Here is an 18,533-nt window from a genome sequence, read left to right on the forward strand (position 1 = left end):
TCAGTCTGGTAAAGCCTGCTTTTTTTCTTGGCCAGCTCCGCACTCAGCTTCTGGTACACTCTGAGCTCGCTGCCCTCCCAAGTACATCGTCTCGTCTGCCTGGCACTACCATTGCCCTCGGCGGTTCATTACCCTGCAGCGTCCTCATCAGGGCCCTGTGCGCCCGGTGTCACCTCCAACGGCCGTTTGGAGACCCCCTCTCCCAGCAATGTCTCCAGCATCTTAGTACGGTAGCATTGTGGATAGCACAATTGCTTCACAGCTCCAGGGTCCCAGGTTCGATTCCGGCTTGGGTCACTGTCTGTGCAGAGTCTGCACATCCTCCCCATGTGTGCGTGGGTTTCCTCCGGGTGCTCCGGTTTCCTCCCACAGTCCAAAGATGTGCAGGTTAGGTGGATTGGCCATGATAAATTGCTCTTAGTGTCCAAAATTGCCCTTAGTGTTGGGTGGGGTTATGGGGATAGGGTGGAGGTGTTGATCTTAGGTAGGGTGCTCTTTCCAAGAGCCAGTGCAGACTCGATGGGCCGAATGGCCTCCTTCTGCACTGTAAATTCTATGATAATCTTTGCTACATACGAGCAGCGTCCGTCTGGCAATCGCACAATCCTCCGGTTCTGTTTCCGGGAGCGGTTCTCTAGGTCTTCCATATTCTCCTGAAGCCGATTCTGGGTATCTCGCATCACCCCCATCTCAGCCGCCATCGAAGTGAGCTGCTCCTCATGCTCCTCCCCGCCGTCTCCTCCACCGTCTGGATCGCCTGGCTCTGGCCTCATCTCCATGCGATCGATCCCCGCCTCAATTGGATCCATCGTCCTCGCCAGGTCCTCCAGAGACTCCTTTCTCTGCTGGGTGAACTCGTTCAAGAAGTCCACCAGCTGTTCCATAGACCATTGAGACGGTAGGGCCGATCCCTTGCTCTCTGCCATCTTCCCCTGTGTCGTGGGAAAGGTTTCTCCCTCCACAGCTCCTTTTGCCTAAAACCACTTCTCGTCCACAAATCCATCCACCGGTGGAATAAACTCTTCCTCCACCACTCCTGCATCTTTTTCCATCAAAAAAATCCGTCCACTAACCAGGGGAAATGCCCCAAAACACTGCCACAAGCAGGAGCTGCCACATGTGCGACCACTCACACCAGGGCTGCCACTGGAAGTCAATTCTTTTTTTTTTTTATTAAATATTTTATTGAAAATTTTTGGTCAACCAACACAGTACATTGTGCATCCTTTACACAATATTATAACAACACAAATAACAATGACCTATTTTATAAACAAAAAATGAATAAATAATAAATAACAAAAATGAAAATTAGCCCTAATTGGCAACTGCCTTGTCACAAGTAACACTCTCCAAAAATATAATTTAACAGTCCAATATATAATTATCTGTAGCAACGACCTATACATATTATACAGTATATATTAACAACCCTGAGAGTCCTTCTGGTTCCTCCTCCTCCTCCCCCCCCCCCCCCCCCCCCCGATCCTGGGCTGCTGCTGCTGCCTTCTTTTTCCCATTCCGTCTATCTTTCTGCGAGGTATTCGACGAACGGTTGCCACCGCCTGGTGAACCCTTGAGCCGACCCCCTTAGGACGAACTTAATCCGCTCTAGCTTTATAAACCCCGCCATGTCATTTATCCAGGTCTCCACCCCCGGGGGCTTGGCTTCTTTCCACATTAGCAATATCCTGCGCCGGGCTACTAGGGACGCAAAGGCCAAAACATCGGCCTCTCTCGCCTCCTGCACTCCCGGCTCTTGTGCAACCCCAAATATAGCCAACCCCCAGCTTGGTTCGACCCGGACTCCCACTACTTTTGAAAGCACCTTTGTCACCCCCATCCAAAACCCCTGTAGTGCCGGGCATGACCAAAACATATGGGTATGATTCGCTGGGCTTCTCGAGCACCTCGCACACCTATCCTCCACCCCAAAAAATTTACTGAGCCGTGCTCCAGTCATATGTGCCCTGTGTAATACCTTAAACTGAATCAGGCTTAGCCTGGCACACGAGGACGACGGGTTTACCCTGCTTAGGGCATCTGCCCACAGCCCCTCCTCGATCTCCTCCCCCAGCTCTTCTTCCCATTTCCCTTTTAGTTCATCTACCATAGTCTCCCCTTCGTCCCTCATTTCCCTATATATACCTGACACCTTACCATCCCCCACCCATGTCTTTGAGATCACTCTGTCCTGCACCTCTTGTGTCGGGAGCTGCGGGAATTCCCTCACCTGTTGCCTCGCAAAAGCCCTCAGTTGCATATACCTGAATGCATTCCCTTGGGGCAACCCATATTTCTCGGTCAGCGCTCCCAGACTCGCGAACTTCCCATCCACAAACAGATCTTTCAGTTGCGTTATTCCTGCTCTTTGCCACATTCCATATTCCCCATCCATTCCCCCCCGGGGCAAACCTATGGTTGTTTCTTATCGGGGACCCCCCCCCCAAGGCTCCAGTCTTTCCCCTATGCCGTCTCCACTGTCCCCAAATCTTCAGTGTAGCCACCACCACCGGGCTTGTGGTGTAGTTCCTCGGTGAGAACGGCAATGGGGCTGTCACCATAGCCTGTAGGCTAGTCCCCCTACAGGACGCCCTCTCTAATCTCTTCCACGCCGCTCCCTCCTCCTCTCCCATCCACTTACTCACCATTGAAATATTAGCGGCCCAATAATACTCACTTAGGCTCGGTAATGCCAGCCCCCCCCCAGTATAGAACATTTCAGTATAGAATTTATAGTGCAGAAGGAGGCCATTCGGCCCATCGAGTCTGCACCGGCTCTTGGAAAGAGCACCCTACCCAAGGTCAACACCTCCACCCTATCCCCATAACCCAGTAACCCCACCCAACACGAAGGGCAATTTTGGACACTAAGGGCAATTTAGCATGGCCAATCCACCTAACCTGCACATCTTTGGACTGTGGGAGGACACCGGAGCATCCAGAGGAAACCCACGCACACGCGGGGAGAACGTGCAGACTCCGCACAGACAGTGACCCAAGCCGGGAATCGAACCTGGGACCCTGGAGCTGTGAAGCAATTGTGCTAATCACTATGCTACCGTGCTGCCCCTATCCCTGCTACGCTGTAAGAATCCCTTCCTCACTCTCGGGGTCTTCCCGGCCCACACAAAACCCATGATGCTCTTTTCAATCCTTTTAAAAAAAGCCTTCGTGATCACCACCGGGAGGCACTGAAACACAAAGAAGAATCTCGGGAGGACCACCATCTTAACCGCCTGCACCCTCCCCTGCACCCTCCCTGCCATTGACAGGGATACCATAATCCCATCTCTTGAAATCCTCCTCCATCTGTTCCACCAACCGCGTTAAATTTAACCTATGCAATGTGCCCCAATTCTTAGCTATCTGGATCCCCAGGTAACGAAAGTCCCTTGTTACCTTCCTCAACGGTAGGTCCTCTATTTCTCTACTCTGCTCCCCTGGATGCACCACAAACAACTCACTTTTCCCCATGTTCAATTTATACCCTGAAAAATCCCCAAACTCCCCAAGTATCCGCATTATTTCTGGCATCCCCTCCGCCGGGTCCGCCACGTATAGTAGCAAATCGTCCGCATACAAAGATACCCGGTGCTCTTCTCCTCCCCTAAGTACTCCCCTCCACTTCTTGGAACCCCTCAACGCTATCGCCAGGGGCTCAATCGCCAGTGCAAACAATAATGGGGACAGAGGGCATCCCTGCCTTGTCCCTCTATGGAGCCGAAAATATGCAGATCCCCGTCCATTCGTGACCACGCTCGCCACTGGGGCCCTATACAACAGCTGCACCCATCTAACATACCCCTCTCCAAAACCAAATCTCCTCAACACCTCCCACAAATAATCCCACTCCACTCTATCAAATGCTTTCTCGGCATCTATCGCCACTACTATCTCCGTTTCTCCCTCTGGTGGGGCCATCATCATTACCCCTAACAACCTCCGTATATTCGTGTTCAGCTGTCTCCCCTTCACAAACCCAGTTTGGTCCTCGTGGACCACCCCCGGGACACATTCCTCTATTCTCATTGCCATTACCTTGGCCAGGACCTTGGCATCTACATTTAGGAGGGAAATAGGTCTATAGGACCCGCATTGTAGCGGGTCCTTTTCCTTCTTTAAGAGAAGCGATATCGTTGCTTCAGACATAGTCGGGGGCAGTTGTCCCCTTTCCTTTGCCTCATTAAAGGTCCTCGTCAGTACCGGGGCGAGCAAGTCCACATATTTTCTATAGAATTCGACTGGGAATCCATTCGGTCCCGGGGCCTTTCCCGCCTGCATGCTCCTAATTCCTTTCACCACTTCTTCTACCTCGATCTGTGCTCCCAGTCCCACCCTTTCCTGCTCTTCCACCTTGGGAAATTCCAGCTGATCCAAGAAGCCCATCATTCTCTCCCTCCCATCCGGGGGTTGAGCTTCATATAATTTTTTATAAAATGTCTTGAACACTCCATTCACTCTCTCCGCTCCCCGCTCCATCTCTCCTTCCTCATCCCTCACTCCCCCTATTTCCCTCGCTGCTCCCCTTTTCCTCAATTGGTGTGCCAGCAACCTGCTCGCCTTCTCCCCATATTCGTACTGTACACCCTGTGCCTTCCTCCATTGTGCCTCTGCAGTGCCTGTAGTCAGCAAGTCAAATTCTACATGTAGCCTTTGCCTTTCCCTGTACAGTCCCTCCTCCGGTGCTTCCGCATATTGTCTGTCCACCCTCAAAAGTTCTTGCAGCAACCGCTCCCGTTCCTTACTCTCCTGTTTCCCTTTATGTGCCCTTATTGATATCAGCTCCCCTCTAACCACCGCCTTCAACGCCTCCCAGACCACTCCCACCTGGACCTCCCCATTGTCATTGAGTTCCAAGTACTTTTCAATGCACCCCCTCACCCTTAGACACACCCCCTCATCTGCCATTAGTCCCATGTCCATTCTCCAGGGTGGGCGCCCTCCTGTTTCCTCCCCTATCTCCAAATCCACCCAGTGTGGAGCGTGATCCGAAATGGCTATAGCCGTATACTCCGTTCCCCTCACCTTCGGGATCAATGCCCTACCCAGCACAAAAAAGTCTATTCGCGAGTAGACTTTATGGACATAGGAGAAAAACGAGAACTCCTTACTCCTAGGTCTGCTAAATCTCCACTGGTCTACACCTCCCATCTGCTCCATAAAATCTTTAAGTACCTTGGCTGCTGCCGGCCTCCTTCCAGTCCTGGACTTCGACCTATCCAGCCCTTGTTCCAACACCGTATTAAAATCTCCCCCCATTATCAGCTTTCCCATCTCTAGGTCCGGAATGCGTCCTAGCATCCGCCTCATAAAATTGGCATCATCCCAGTTCGGGGCATATACGTTTACCAAAACCACCGTCTCCCCCTGTAGTTTGCCACTCACCATCACGTATCTGCCCCCGTTATCCGCCACTATAGTCTTTGCCTCGAACATTACCCGCTTCCCCACTAATATAGCCACCCCCCTGTTTTTCGCATCTAGCCCCGAATGGAACACCTGCCCCACCCATCCTTTGCGTAGCCTAACCTGGTCTATCAGTTTCAGGTGCGTTTCCTGTAACATAACCACATCTGCCTTAAGTTTCTTCTGGTGTGCGAGTACCCGTGCCCTCTTTATCGGCCCGTTCAGCCCTCTCACGTTCCACGTGATCAGCCGAGTTGGGGGGCTTCCTACCCCCCCCCCCCTTGTCGATTAGCCATCACCTTTTTCCAGCTCCTCACCCGGTTCCCACGCAGCTGTATCTCCCCCAGGCGGTGCCCCCCCGCCCATCCTCTCCCATACCAGCTCCCCCCTCTACCCAGCAGCAGCAACCCAGTAATTCCCCCCTCCCACCCCCCCCCGCTAGCGTAATTACTCCCCCCATGTTGCTCCAGAAATCAGCAAACTCTGGCTGACCTCGGCTTCCCCCCGTGACCTCGGCTCGCACCGTGCGACGCCCCCTCCTTCCTGCTTCTCTATTCCCGCCATGATTATCATAGCGCGCTTCTCGCTTGGCCCCGCCCCCAATGGCCAATGCCCCATCTCCTCCACCTCCCCTCCTCCCCCCCATCACCACCTGTGGGAGAGAGAAAAGTTACCACATCGCAGGATTAGTACATAAAACCCCTCTTTGCCCCCCACATTCGCCCCACCACTTTGTTCGAACGTTCTTTTTAATAACCCGCTCATTCCAGTTTTTCTTCCACAATAAAAGTCCACGCTTCATCCGCCGTCTCAAAGTAGTGGTGCCTCCCTCGACATGTGACCCACAGTCTTGCCGGTTGCAGCATTCCAAATTTTATCTTTTTATGAAGCACCGCCTTGGCCCGATTAAAGCTCGCCCTCCTTCTCGCCACCTCCGCACTCCAGTCTTGATAAACGCGGATCACCGCGTTCTCCCATTTACTGCTCCGAGTTTTCTTCGCCCATCTAAGGACCATTTCTCTATCCTTAAAACGGAGGAATCTCACCACTATGGCTCTGGGAATTTCTCCTGCTCTCGGTCCTCGCGCCATCACTCGGTATGCTCCCTCCACCTCCAACGGACCCGCCGGGGCCTCCGCTCCAATTAACGAGTGCAGCATCGTGCTCACATATGCCCCGACGTCCGCTCCCTCCACACCTTCAGGAAGACCAAGAATCCTCAGGTTGTTCCTCCTTGCGTTGTTTTCCAGTGCCTCCAACCTTTCCACACATCGTTTCTGATGTGCCTCCTGCGTCTCCGTCTTCACCACCAGGCCCTGTATATCGTCCTCATTCTCGGCTGCCTTTGCCTTCACGACCTGAAGCTCCCGCTCCTGGGTCTTTTGTTCCTCCTTTAGCCCTTCGATCGCCTGTAGTATCGGGGCCAACAGCTCTTTCTTCATTTCCTTTTTGATCTCTTCCACACAGCATTTCAAGAACTCTTGTTGTTCAGGGCCCCATGTTAAACTGCCACCTTCCGACGCCATCTTGGTTTTTTGCTTGCCTTCCTTGCCGCTGTTCTAAAGGATCCACTGCAATCTGGCCACTCTCTCCTCCTTTTTCCATCCGTATCCAGGGGGGGATTCCCTTCTGGTTTACCGCACTGTGTTTTTAGCCGTCAAAATTGCCGTTGGGGCTCCTATCAAGAGCCCAAAAGTCCGTTTCACAGGGAGCTGCCGAAACGTGCGACTCAGCTGGTCATCGCCGCACCCGGAAGTCGTCAATTCTTTTTTAAAACACACCCTCGTAACAGGTGCTGAGCTTCTTCAATGTTGTTGGAGTTGCACTCATCCAAGCATGCGGAGGGAGTTCCACCACACTCTTGACTTGCGCCTTATGGATGGTGGAGAAGCTTTGGGGAGTCAGGAATTGCGATACCTGCTGCAGTATTCCCGGCCCTGACCTGTTCTTATTTACTTTACCTGTCCAGTTGAGTTTCTGTTTGATGGTTAATCCCAGGATATTGATGGTGTGGGATTGAGCAGTGATAATGCCATTAAATGTCATGGGGAGAATCTCCCTCGGCAGGGATTGATTTCCTGACACTTGTATGGCATGAATATTACTTTCAATTTATCAGTCCCAGCCTGAATATTGTCCAGGTCTTGTTGCATTTGGACATGGACTGCTTCAGTACTTGAGGAGTCATGAATGGTGCTGAACATTGTGCAGTCATCAGCGAACATCCCCACTTCTGACCTTATGATGGAAGGGAGGTCATGGATGAAGCAGCTGAAGATGGTTGGGCCAAGGACACGACCCTGAAGAGCTCCTGCAGTGATGCGCTGAAGCTGAGATGATTGACCCTGAACCATCACAACCTTCTTCCTTTGTGCCAGGTATGACTCCAACCAGCGGAGGGTTTCCCCCGATTCTCATTGACTCTAGTTTTGCTCAGGCTCCTTGATGCCACACTTGGTCAAATGCTGTCTTGATGTCAAGGGCAGTCACTCTGGCCTCACCTCTTAGGTTCAGCTCTTTTGTCCTTATATTTGGGTCAAGGCCAAATGGCTCTGGTAGAACCCAAACTGAGCGTCAATGAGAAAGTTATTGCCAAGTGCCGCTTGATAGCCCTGTCGATGATGCCTTCCTTCACTCTACTGGACCATCCTGTCTAGGGATACATCTAGATCTGCAATACAAGAATTCAGTGAGATGTTATGGCCCGTAGGCTGTACGAAACTGACGCCCCCACCCCCCACCCCTCCGGCCAAAAGGATCTTGTCTCTGCTCTTGATATCAATTTGGATATTGTGAAACATCTTTATCAAATCTCTAAGCAGCCCTGCATACAATGACACTGGTTGCTTAGGAATCCTGGGAGTGAGGGTGTGTCTCAGGCGCCCAGTCCTTTGACAGATCTCCTGGCACGAATTGGGAATGGTTGAACAGACCACGCTACAGACTGCAGTAACAATGCCCTCGAGGACGGTATCTTTATACATCTACCTGACCCCAGCCCTTGGCACATAAAGCAATGCCTTGGACAGGATTCTCCGTTGTCCCGGGCCGGTTTGATGCTGGTCAGCCATGCTCCGCCTCCAAGGAATGGGCGTAATTGCGCCGCACGGCATTGGCGCATCACCGAGAGGCCCTCTCGCCATGTTCCTCCTCTGATGGGCCGGGTTCCCGACTGCGTGGTTGGCGTGTGGTCTGAGCGGTCGGGAACCCGATGTGGCGGCTGCGGACTGTGTCCAGCGCCGCCATACTCAGCTGGGAGCCATGCCGCTGTCCAGGGAGGGGGCTTCCGTGAGGGTTGGGGGGACTGGTGGGGGTGTGCCCTGTGGAGTCAAGGATGGCGGGTCTGGTTTGCGCATGGCTGGCGCCATGTTGGACAGTGCGACCACTGCAAGCCGTCGGCATGCGCGGCCACGGACCCGGTCGTTTTCAACACGGGAGCCGGTAGTTTCACCCGGCGCTGCTGCTGGCCCCTCACCGGTCCCGGAATCGTTGAGCGTTCAGCGCCGATTTTGGCGTTCTAAACGTCCGCGAATTCTGCATTTCTGCCAGCACTTAGCCGCTGAAACGGAGTATCCAGCCCCTTAAATTGGACTGTAGGATATTAATCTGACCCTGGCCTTCTATAACCATTCACCCGCCCGCCCGTCCGTCCGGTTACAGATTGTGGTGGAATACAATTCTGCTGCTACTGATGGCTCACCACGCCTAATAGATTTTCAGATTTGAGTTGCTAGATCTGTTCTGAATCTGTCCCATTTAACACGATGGAGGGTATCCTCAATGTGAGAACTGTGCGCTGGTCACTCCTACCAACACTGTCATGAGCAGATGCATCTGCTGCGGCAGGTTGGTGAGGATGAGGCCACGGATGTTTTTCCTATTGTTGGTCCCTCACCTGTCCCAAGCACTGTCTAACTAACAGCTATGTCCATTGGGATTCAGCCACCTTTTAGCAGTACTACAAAGCCACTCTTGGTGATGGACATTGAAGTCCCCCACCCAGAGTATATTCTGCACCCATAGCCTCCAAGTGGTGTTTAACAAGGATGAGCTGATTTATCAGCTGAGGGGTGTAGGTACATGGAAATCATCATGTTTCCTTGCCCATACTTGATCTGATTTCCCCGTCAGGGGTCAGATTCTCCAACCCTCTGCTGGGTCGGAGAATCCCCGGGGGGGGCGGCGTGAATCCCCGCCCCGCCGCTCCAACACCGGCTGCTGTATTCGCCGGTTTTGGGGCGGGGGCGGGGATCACGCCGCGCCGGTTGAGGGTTGCAGTGGCCGCCCCCAGCAATTCACTGGGCCCCAATGGGCCGAGCGGCCGTCGGTTCCTGGCCAGTCCCACCGGTGTGAAATGGACATGGTGGATCACGGCGTGACCTGGCTTGTCGGCCGGCCACGGAAGTCCTCGGGGGGTGGGGGCCCCATGGTGGCCTGGCCCGCGATCAGCAGGCAGGCCTGTGCCGTGGGGGGCATTCCTTCCTTCCGCGCCGGCCTCTGTCGGGCTCCACCATGGCCTACGTGGAGAAGAACCCCCCCCTGCGCATGCGCAGGAAACACGCCGGCCGGTCTGCGCATGCGCGGAACCTCGCTGGCTGTTCTGTGCATGCGCCATCTCACGCCAGCCCTTCGCCACTGGTTGGCGCGGCACCAAGCCCTCTGGCGCCGGAGGATACTGCAACTTCCGGTTGGTCCGACGCTGGAGTGGTTCGCGCGTTCTTGGCGTTGGCGTCGGGCCATCCTGCCAATTGAGGGAGAATCCCGCCCCAGATGTTCATTTTTCTATGTTCCTCTTTTCTCCAATGAGTTACAGAATTGAGCAGAGCTGGATTGTCTTTGTGGTTCATTTCTAACACTTTGTACTTTGCATTCTAGAGGATGAGGAAATCCTCAACATAGCTCGCTGTCTGCGCAAACTCGGCGATGAGTATAATGAAGTGATTCAGTCACATATGAAGAATCTTAAGCCTACGATTAAAAATCTGGAAACTGATCAGGTAGGTCAGATGCTTTTAGAAATAACATGTTGAGGTTTGATAGATGCAGCACATGTTAATGTGTTCTGCGTGCGTGCACAAATACAAGAGCCATGACCGCACTTTAACCAGAAGCCAGTGGTATGTTATCTACAGGTGACTGGGCGGCGCTGACTGACACCTCGACAACATGAACTGGGTATTATTTCACTTCAGCCCACATCAATCAATCAGACAAACCTTTCCATTCAAACAGACTGCTTCTACTGAATGCAATTGTAAACCTTCCACTGACTGGAAGCAGATTGCAAGCTTCTGTAATCTACTGAAATTATCATCATTTCACTCGTTGGAGAAGAAAGAAACATAAGAAAATGAAAAGTTGAAGGGAAATTGAGGAACAGATTTGGTGCTGAACTGGACGATATGCCTGAAAGAAAATGTACATTGTTTAAACAACACAGTTCCAAGATTTTAATTTTAAAAAATTAATAACTTTTGGCTTTTAAACACACACCCACTCTCACACACTGTACCCAATCAAACTCTCCACCCTCACACACACATCCCGATCCAACTACTCACCCTAACGTGCACACCCGCATCCAACTCCCCACCCTCACGCACACACAGCACCCCATCCAACTCCCTACTCACACACACACACACACACATCCAACACCCACCCTAACGCACGCTCACACACTGGACCCCATCCAACTGCTCTCCCCCCGCCCCCCAACGCACCCCCCCCCCATCCAACTCCCCACCCTAACGCGCACACAGTACCCCATCCAACTCTCCCCCCCCCCCCCCCAACGCACTTCTCCCCCCCCCCCCCCATCCAACTCCCCACCCTAACGCGCGCACAGTACCCCATCCAACTCCCAACCTCACACACACTGTGCCCCATCCAACTGCCCACCCTCACGCACACACTGTACCCCATCCAACTCCCCACCCTCACACACACTGTACCCCATCCAACTGCCCACCCTCACACACACACACTGTACCCCATCCAACTCCCCACCCTCACACACACACTGTACCCCATCCAACTCCCCACCCTCACACACACACTGTACCCCATCCAACTCCCCACCCTCACACACGCACTGTGCCCCATCCAACTCCCCACCCACACACACACACTACCCCATCCAACTCCCCACCCTCACACACGCACTGTACCCCATCCAACCCCCCACCCTCACACACACACACTGCACCCCATCCAACTCCCCACCCTCACGCTCACACACACACTGCACCCCATCCAACTCCCCACCCTCACACACACACACACACTGCACCCCATCCAACTCCCCACCCTCACACACACACACTCACACACACACACACACACACACACACACACACACACACTGTACCCCATCCAACTCCCCACCCTCACACGCACATACGCACACACACACTGTACCCCATCCAACCCCCACCCTCACACACACACTGTACCCCATCCAACTCCCCACCCTCACACAAACACATACACATACTGTACCCCATCCAACTCTCCACCCTCACACACACACACACACACACACACTGTACCCCATCCAACCCCCACCCTCACACACACACTGTACCCCATCCAACTCCCCACCCTCACACACACACTGTACCCCATCCAACTCCCCACCCTCACACACACTGTACCCCATCCAACTGCCCACCCTCACACACACACACACACACACACACACACTGTACCCCATCCAACCCCCACCCTCACACACACACTGTACCCCATCCAACTCCCCACCCTCACACACACTGTACCCCACCCACACACACACTGTACCCCACCCTCACACCCCCCCCCCCCCCATCCACCTCCCCTCCCTCGCGCACACCCAGTACCTCATCCAACTCCCCTCCCTAATGCACACACAGCACCGCATCCAATGCCCCACCCTCACACACACACACACACATCCCGATCCAACTCTCCACCCTCACACACACATCCCGATCCAACTCCCCACCCTAACGTACACACCCCCATCCAACTCCCCACCCTCACACACACATACTGTACCCCATCAAACTCCCCACCCTCACTCACACACACACACACACACACACACACAAACACACACACTGTACCCCATCCAACTCCCCACCCTCACACACACACACTAGACCCCATCCAACTCCCCACCCTCTCACATACACAGACTGTACCCCATCCAACTCCCCACCCTCATACACACACACACATACACTGTACCCCATCCAACTCCCCACCCTCACACACACACACTGTACCCCATCCAAGTGCCCACCCTCAAACACACACACTGTACGCCATCCAACTCCTCACCCTCACACACACACTGTACGCCATCCAACTCCCCACCCTCACACACACACACTGTACCCCATCCAACTCCCCACCCTCACACACACACACTGTACCCCATCCAACTCCCCACCCTCACACACACACTGTACGCCATCCAACTCCCCACCCTCACACACACACTGTACCCCATCCAACTGCCCACCCTCAAACGCACACACTGTACACCATCCAACTCCCCAGCCTCACACACACACTGTACCCCATCCATCTCCCCACCCTCACACACGCACGCACTGTGCCCCATCCAACTCCCCATCCTCACACACAGTACCCCATCCAACTCCCCACCCTCACACACACAGACACTCTGTACCCCATCCAACTCCCCATCCTCAAACACGCACACCACCCCATCCAACTCCCCACCCTCTCACACACACACACACACACTGTACCCCATCCAACTCCCCACCCCCACGCTCACACACACACACACGCACAAACACACACTGTACCCCATTCAACTCCCCACCCTCTCATACACACTGTACCCCATCCAACTTCCCTATCCCTCATACACACACACTGTACCCCATCCAACTCCCCACCCTCACACACACACTGTACCCCATCCAACTGCCCACCCTCTCACACACACTGTACCCCATCCAACTCCCCACCCTCACACACACTGTACCCCATCCAACTCCCCACCCTCACACACACACACTGTACCCATCCAACTGCCCACCCTCAAACACACACACACACACACACTGTACGCCATCCAACTCCCCACCCTCACACACACACTGTACCCCATCCAACTCCCCACCCTCACACACACACACATACACACTGTACCCCATCCAACTCCCCACCCTCACACACACACTGTACCCCATCCAACTCCCCACCCTCACACACACACCACCTCACCCTCTCACACACACTGTACTCCATCCAACTCCCCACCCGCACACACATACCACCCCACCCTACTCCCCACACTCTCTAACACACTGTACCCCATCCAACTCCACACACACACTGTACCCCATCCAACTCCCCATCCTTGCAGAGATTAGTGTTAACTGATATCAGCAGAGCAGGCAGCAATGTGGCCCATCTCTGTCTCCACCTCTCTGTTCACACTAGCACTGTTGTTCATCTTTTCCCATCTCCAGATACTCTCCTTTCCTGCACCATGCACTGACAGCTACTCCTGTTCCTGCTCAGCCCACTTCCAGCTGCTGTTCATTCTCCTCCACTTCCCAGTCGATGATGATATTCTGATTCTCTCCACCCTCCAACCTAAACCACAGTTCCCAAGCTCTGTAAATGCATGGGAAATAACATTGTTGCAGACAAATTATTACAGCAGGCAACAAATGTCTTATTTGGTGTTATTTATTAAGAGTTTTGTCTCCATTGCTCTTGATGAGTTTGTGATCAGAAACGCATTTCACCTTCTTCAGAAGTTAAACGTTACGGATCTGGCTTTACAAACGACTAGGTAGAGCAGGATTTAATCATGTCCGGAGAGGAAATGTTACATAGTGGCGATGAGGAAGAAGTGGCACGTTGTGCTGCAACGGCATACAATAGTCTGTGGAATATTAGCCTGAATATTTCAGTCTTTTAAGCTGATATTCTCCCACACTTGGTGTCACCAGTCACTCCTGTACGGAAACCCCCTGGTCCTCACAAGGTCCAGAGTGCACTTTTGTTGCTCAATATCTGTCAAATTCTAGCATGGAGCAGGGATTGTAAGAGAACTCGTGCCACACACATCTTATCATGTGCATCCTGTTTATAATTGGTGAGGTGAAAAACATCCCAAATGAGACCACTCCAAACCAATAATCCAGTTCTAAACAAATACAGAAAATGCTGGACAATCTCAGCAGGTCTGACAGCATCTGTGGATAGATAGAGAAGGGAGCTAAAGTTTCGAGTCTGGATGACTCTTTGTCAAAGCTGGTCCATTTCACTCAAATTCCTGGATAATCTGAATACTGTTTACTGTAAGATTGAATACTGTTTACTGTAAGATTGAGTAGTTCCTATTACTCCTTGAACCATGAAACAATAACATGGCTGTCACTCTCCGGAAAGTCTCTAGTTAAAAGCCAGCCATATCCAAGCTGTCTGGCTCCATATATTCCTTGGATTAACTCCGCTGTTGTGGTGTCGCCTGAGCCAGTTCTCCGGTCGGTATATTTGGGACAAGGCTGGTTTGGGGAATTGGGTAGAAGATGGTCTCCATCTGTTCCAAATTTGATGCACCCGTAGAACTATGACATGGTTTTTCATTAGTCAATGAAGCTAAAAGGGCTGGAATTTCTCAGAAAGACCAAGAATCTGGTATAAATGATTCCTGCCAGGAACCATTATCATCATCGTATGAGTTGCTTGAGATTATGGATTTTGTTTACTTATTAACATTTCAAATTACCATGGCGATCAAATTGGACTGTTTGCCATAAAGTTGTTTAAAAAAACGTTGCATTTTACATTGCAAGAATATTTTTTAAAATATAAATTTAGAGTACCAAATTCTTTTTTTTCCATTTAAGGGGCAATTTAGCGTGGCCAATCCACCTGACCTGCACATCTTTGGGTTGTGGGGGTGAGACCCACTCAGACACTGGGGAGAATGTGCGAACTCAACATGGACAGTGACCCGTGGCCGGGTTGTACCCGGGTCCTCGGTACTGTGATGCAGCAGTACTAACCACTGCGCCACCATGCCATCCTCATTGCAAGAATATTTAAAGTAAACGGCATTCCGTTCAGGCCCTGTAGGTAAAACTCAAGTAGTGCCGTCTTCTACAGGCCAATGATTATTTGAACACCTGCTGCTCGGGCCTCATTCTAAGGATGTGCATGTCTCTGTCTCTCTGAAACACATCCATTCATTTTGATGTGAAAGCAAGAAAGAGAAATAGTCTGCACAATTGGGGGTGAAAAAAATCAGGCCAAATATGTCAAACATGCGTGGGAATAAGCACCGGAAAAAAACTGGAGCTTAATGTAGGTGAAGGCACGTCTTACCTTTTCAGGAATGGAATTGTTAAAGATCATCGATAAATTACTCTCGGCTTCACACCCGGGATTGATTTTGCTTTGTGGACATCTACTGTTTGTTTTGATAACTCTTTAAAGGTAATTTATAATTGTTTCCTCAAGGGTGTTGAAACATTCTCTGGCATGGTCAGTCAGCTGGAGAGCATTCCTGAACTACAGACACATCTGCAACTGGGTTCCGAGATGAACCTCCTGAGAATTGCTGTTGTTCTGGGAATGCAGATTACTAAGGAAGTACCTGAACTACTGCCTAAAGTCAAGGTCGCCATGGTAAACCTCTTCAATACGAAACTGCTGAGCTGGGTTCAAAAAGGAGGCTGGGTAAGTGCAGTGTACAACCCAATATAGTGTTGGGGTGTCACCTTTTCGACAGAGGCGTTATATTTCCGAGAAGTGTTTCCTCCTTTTGTGCCTGATGATAGAGAATCAGAGTCCCAACAGTGCAGAAGGAGGCCATTCGGCGACCCTCCAAAAGAGCACCCTACCCTGGCCCACTCCCCCGCCCTATCCCAACTAACCTTTGGACACTAAGGGATAATTTAGCATGACCAATCCACCTAACCTGCACCTCTTTGGACTGAGAGAGGAAACCGGAGCACCTGGAGGAAACCCACGCAGACACGGGGAGAAAATACAAACTCCACAGTCACCCAAGTCTGAATCGAACCCGGGTCCCTGGCGCTGTGAGACCGCAATGCTAAACACTGTGCCACCATACCACCCCATGATCCTTTTAGAGTTTATCAGAAATCTCTTTGAGATTCAGCTCTGGCTGAATGGTTCAATCCTCCTGAAGCAAAGAGCAGGAGTAGACCATTCGGCCCATTGAGTTTGCTGCCCCATTCATGGCTGACCTTGGGCTTCAACTTTTTCCAAATATCCCTTAATTCCCCGAGAGACCAAAAGCCTGTAACAGTCGTACAAACAAGTTGGACCCAGTCTGGGCACATTAGGTATAAATATGGACTCAATCTTGGCACGTTAGGTGTACTGAAAAGAGCTAAAAGATGCTTCATTGTCCCAGGTTTAGAGCAAAATGAGGTGCACACTCCTGAGGACGATCCACTCAGCCACTCCTGGAATGTGGGCAGGATCAACCCAGCTGTGAATTTCCACAATGGTTTAATGGCCTGTTTGTCTTCACACATTAAGAACTGTTTCTTGCATGATGCATCTAAAGACAGTCAGCAGCTATGGAGTAGATTCACTGTGAATTTCCACAGTTAAGAATGTGGATTCTGCAAAAATGAGCAGAAACCAGCAAACTAAAGCCTGGTATTGTGGTTGCTGTAGGGTGTATATTTGAAATCACCCACTGAAGGGTTGAAGCAAAGCTGGGGGTGAGGGAGGAGTTGGGCGATGGAAAGGCTGGAGGAGACCTGGAAATGTTACGGGTAAGATTTGGAGAGGGGCTGAAATATTCTGGATTCTGGCGAATTGTTCTGCTCTCTAACTACACCCGAGCTCAGACAAGGTAGTTGGCAATAGTTTCCTATCCTCAACAGACCAGGCCTCAACCGGCAACTACATAGCTGACTGAGAATACAGAACCAAACATTTCATTTTGGCTCTATAATTGGAGGGGAAAGGAGCCAAATCGTGTTGAGACAGATAGGGGACCATCCAAGTTTAAACTGGAAAATTTGGCTGGTATCTTTTGAGCCTTGTGTCTCTGATTAGTTTTTTGTTATTTCTTTATAGGAAAAACTTGTGAGCTGTGCCAATGCATCGCAATGAGTGACGGAAAGTCCGAGACTCATGAAAATAGCAGATTAAAATACATTCCATACACAATTTGACAATCAAGCTGAAGAACATTCTCTACATTCCAACTGCCACCCTCCATTTTCAGCAGTCTCCCTCGAGAGTTAGATGCCTAACCAAGCAATTTCACAACGCCCTCTTCCTCGGAGAAGCCTGTGGCGAGCGGATAGTTAGTCCGATAAGAGATGATGATGATTTTACCCATTTAGAGATGATGCTGCCTTTCCCTTGGGGCTAAGAGTAATGCACCTGCTGTACGTGCATGAGCAGAAAATATGGAAATTGTGAGTCAGCCTAGGAGTGAAAGTCACAGCATCTGCAAAACTGCCGCTACGTTGAAAGACACAACATATGTGGCTGGGAGGAGTGAGAGCAATGACAAATGGAGGAACTGCTCTTTAAGCATCTGTTCACATGGAGCCATTGATTGAATGACTTGGCATGTTTAGTGTTTGAATATGGGTTACTTGAATTTGACAGTGGCAAAGAAGGTGTTTCAGTTGCTCTCAAATCCGTAAAACTAGTTGATGAAATTGTGGTGGGCTTTTTTTAACGAAACTAACTAAATGTGGGTGTTTTGTTTATGGCAAGAATTAGTCATTCGACTTCTGAAAGTCGGAAAATCTCTCAACCAGTCTGGTTTTGGCTTATCTAAAGGCAGTGCCAGAAAGGGTTATTTGAATATCACGGTTGAACAGTTCAGGGCTAGCCACCAAGAGTCAGAGTAGTAATAGAATTAAGATATCAAACTTCAATTTTCATAAACCATCAAAGAAACCCATCTCACTTGCCACATGAAACCTAACAGCATCACCGTCTTGGAGGGAGAGGCTGCAATGTGCAAGTGCTCTCCTGCAGTGGAGGTGTGGGGAATTTAACATTAATATTACAAACCAACTTCGAAACGGACCTCAAGAAAGAGTAAATCTTAGGCTCTTCACATCAAAGACTACATATTGCTATTT

This window comes from Scyliorhinus torazame, chromosome 17, assembly GCF_047496885.1.
Source record: "Scyliorhinus torazame isolate Kashiwa2021f chromosome 17, sScyTor2.1, whole genome shotgun sequence".
Lineage (NCBI taxonomy): Eukaryota > Metazoa > Chordata > Chondrichthyes > Carcharhiniformes > Scyliorhinidae > Scyliorhinus > Scyliorhinus torazame.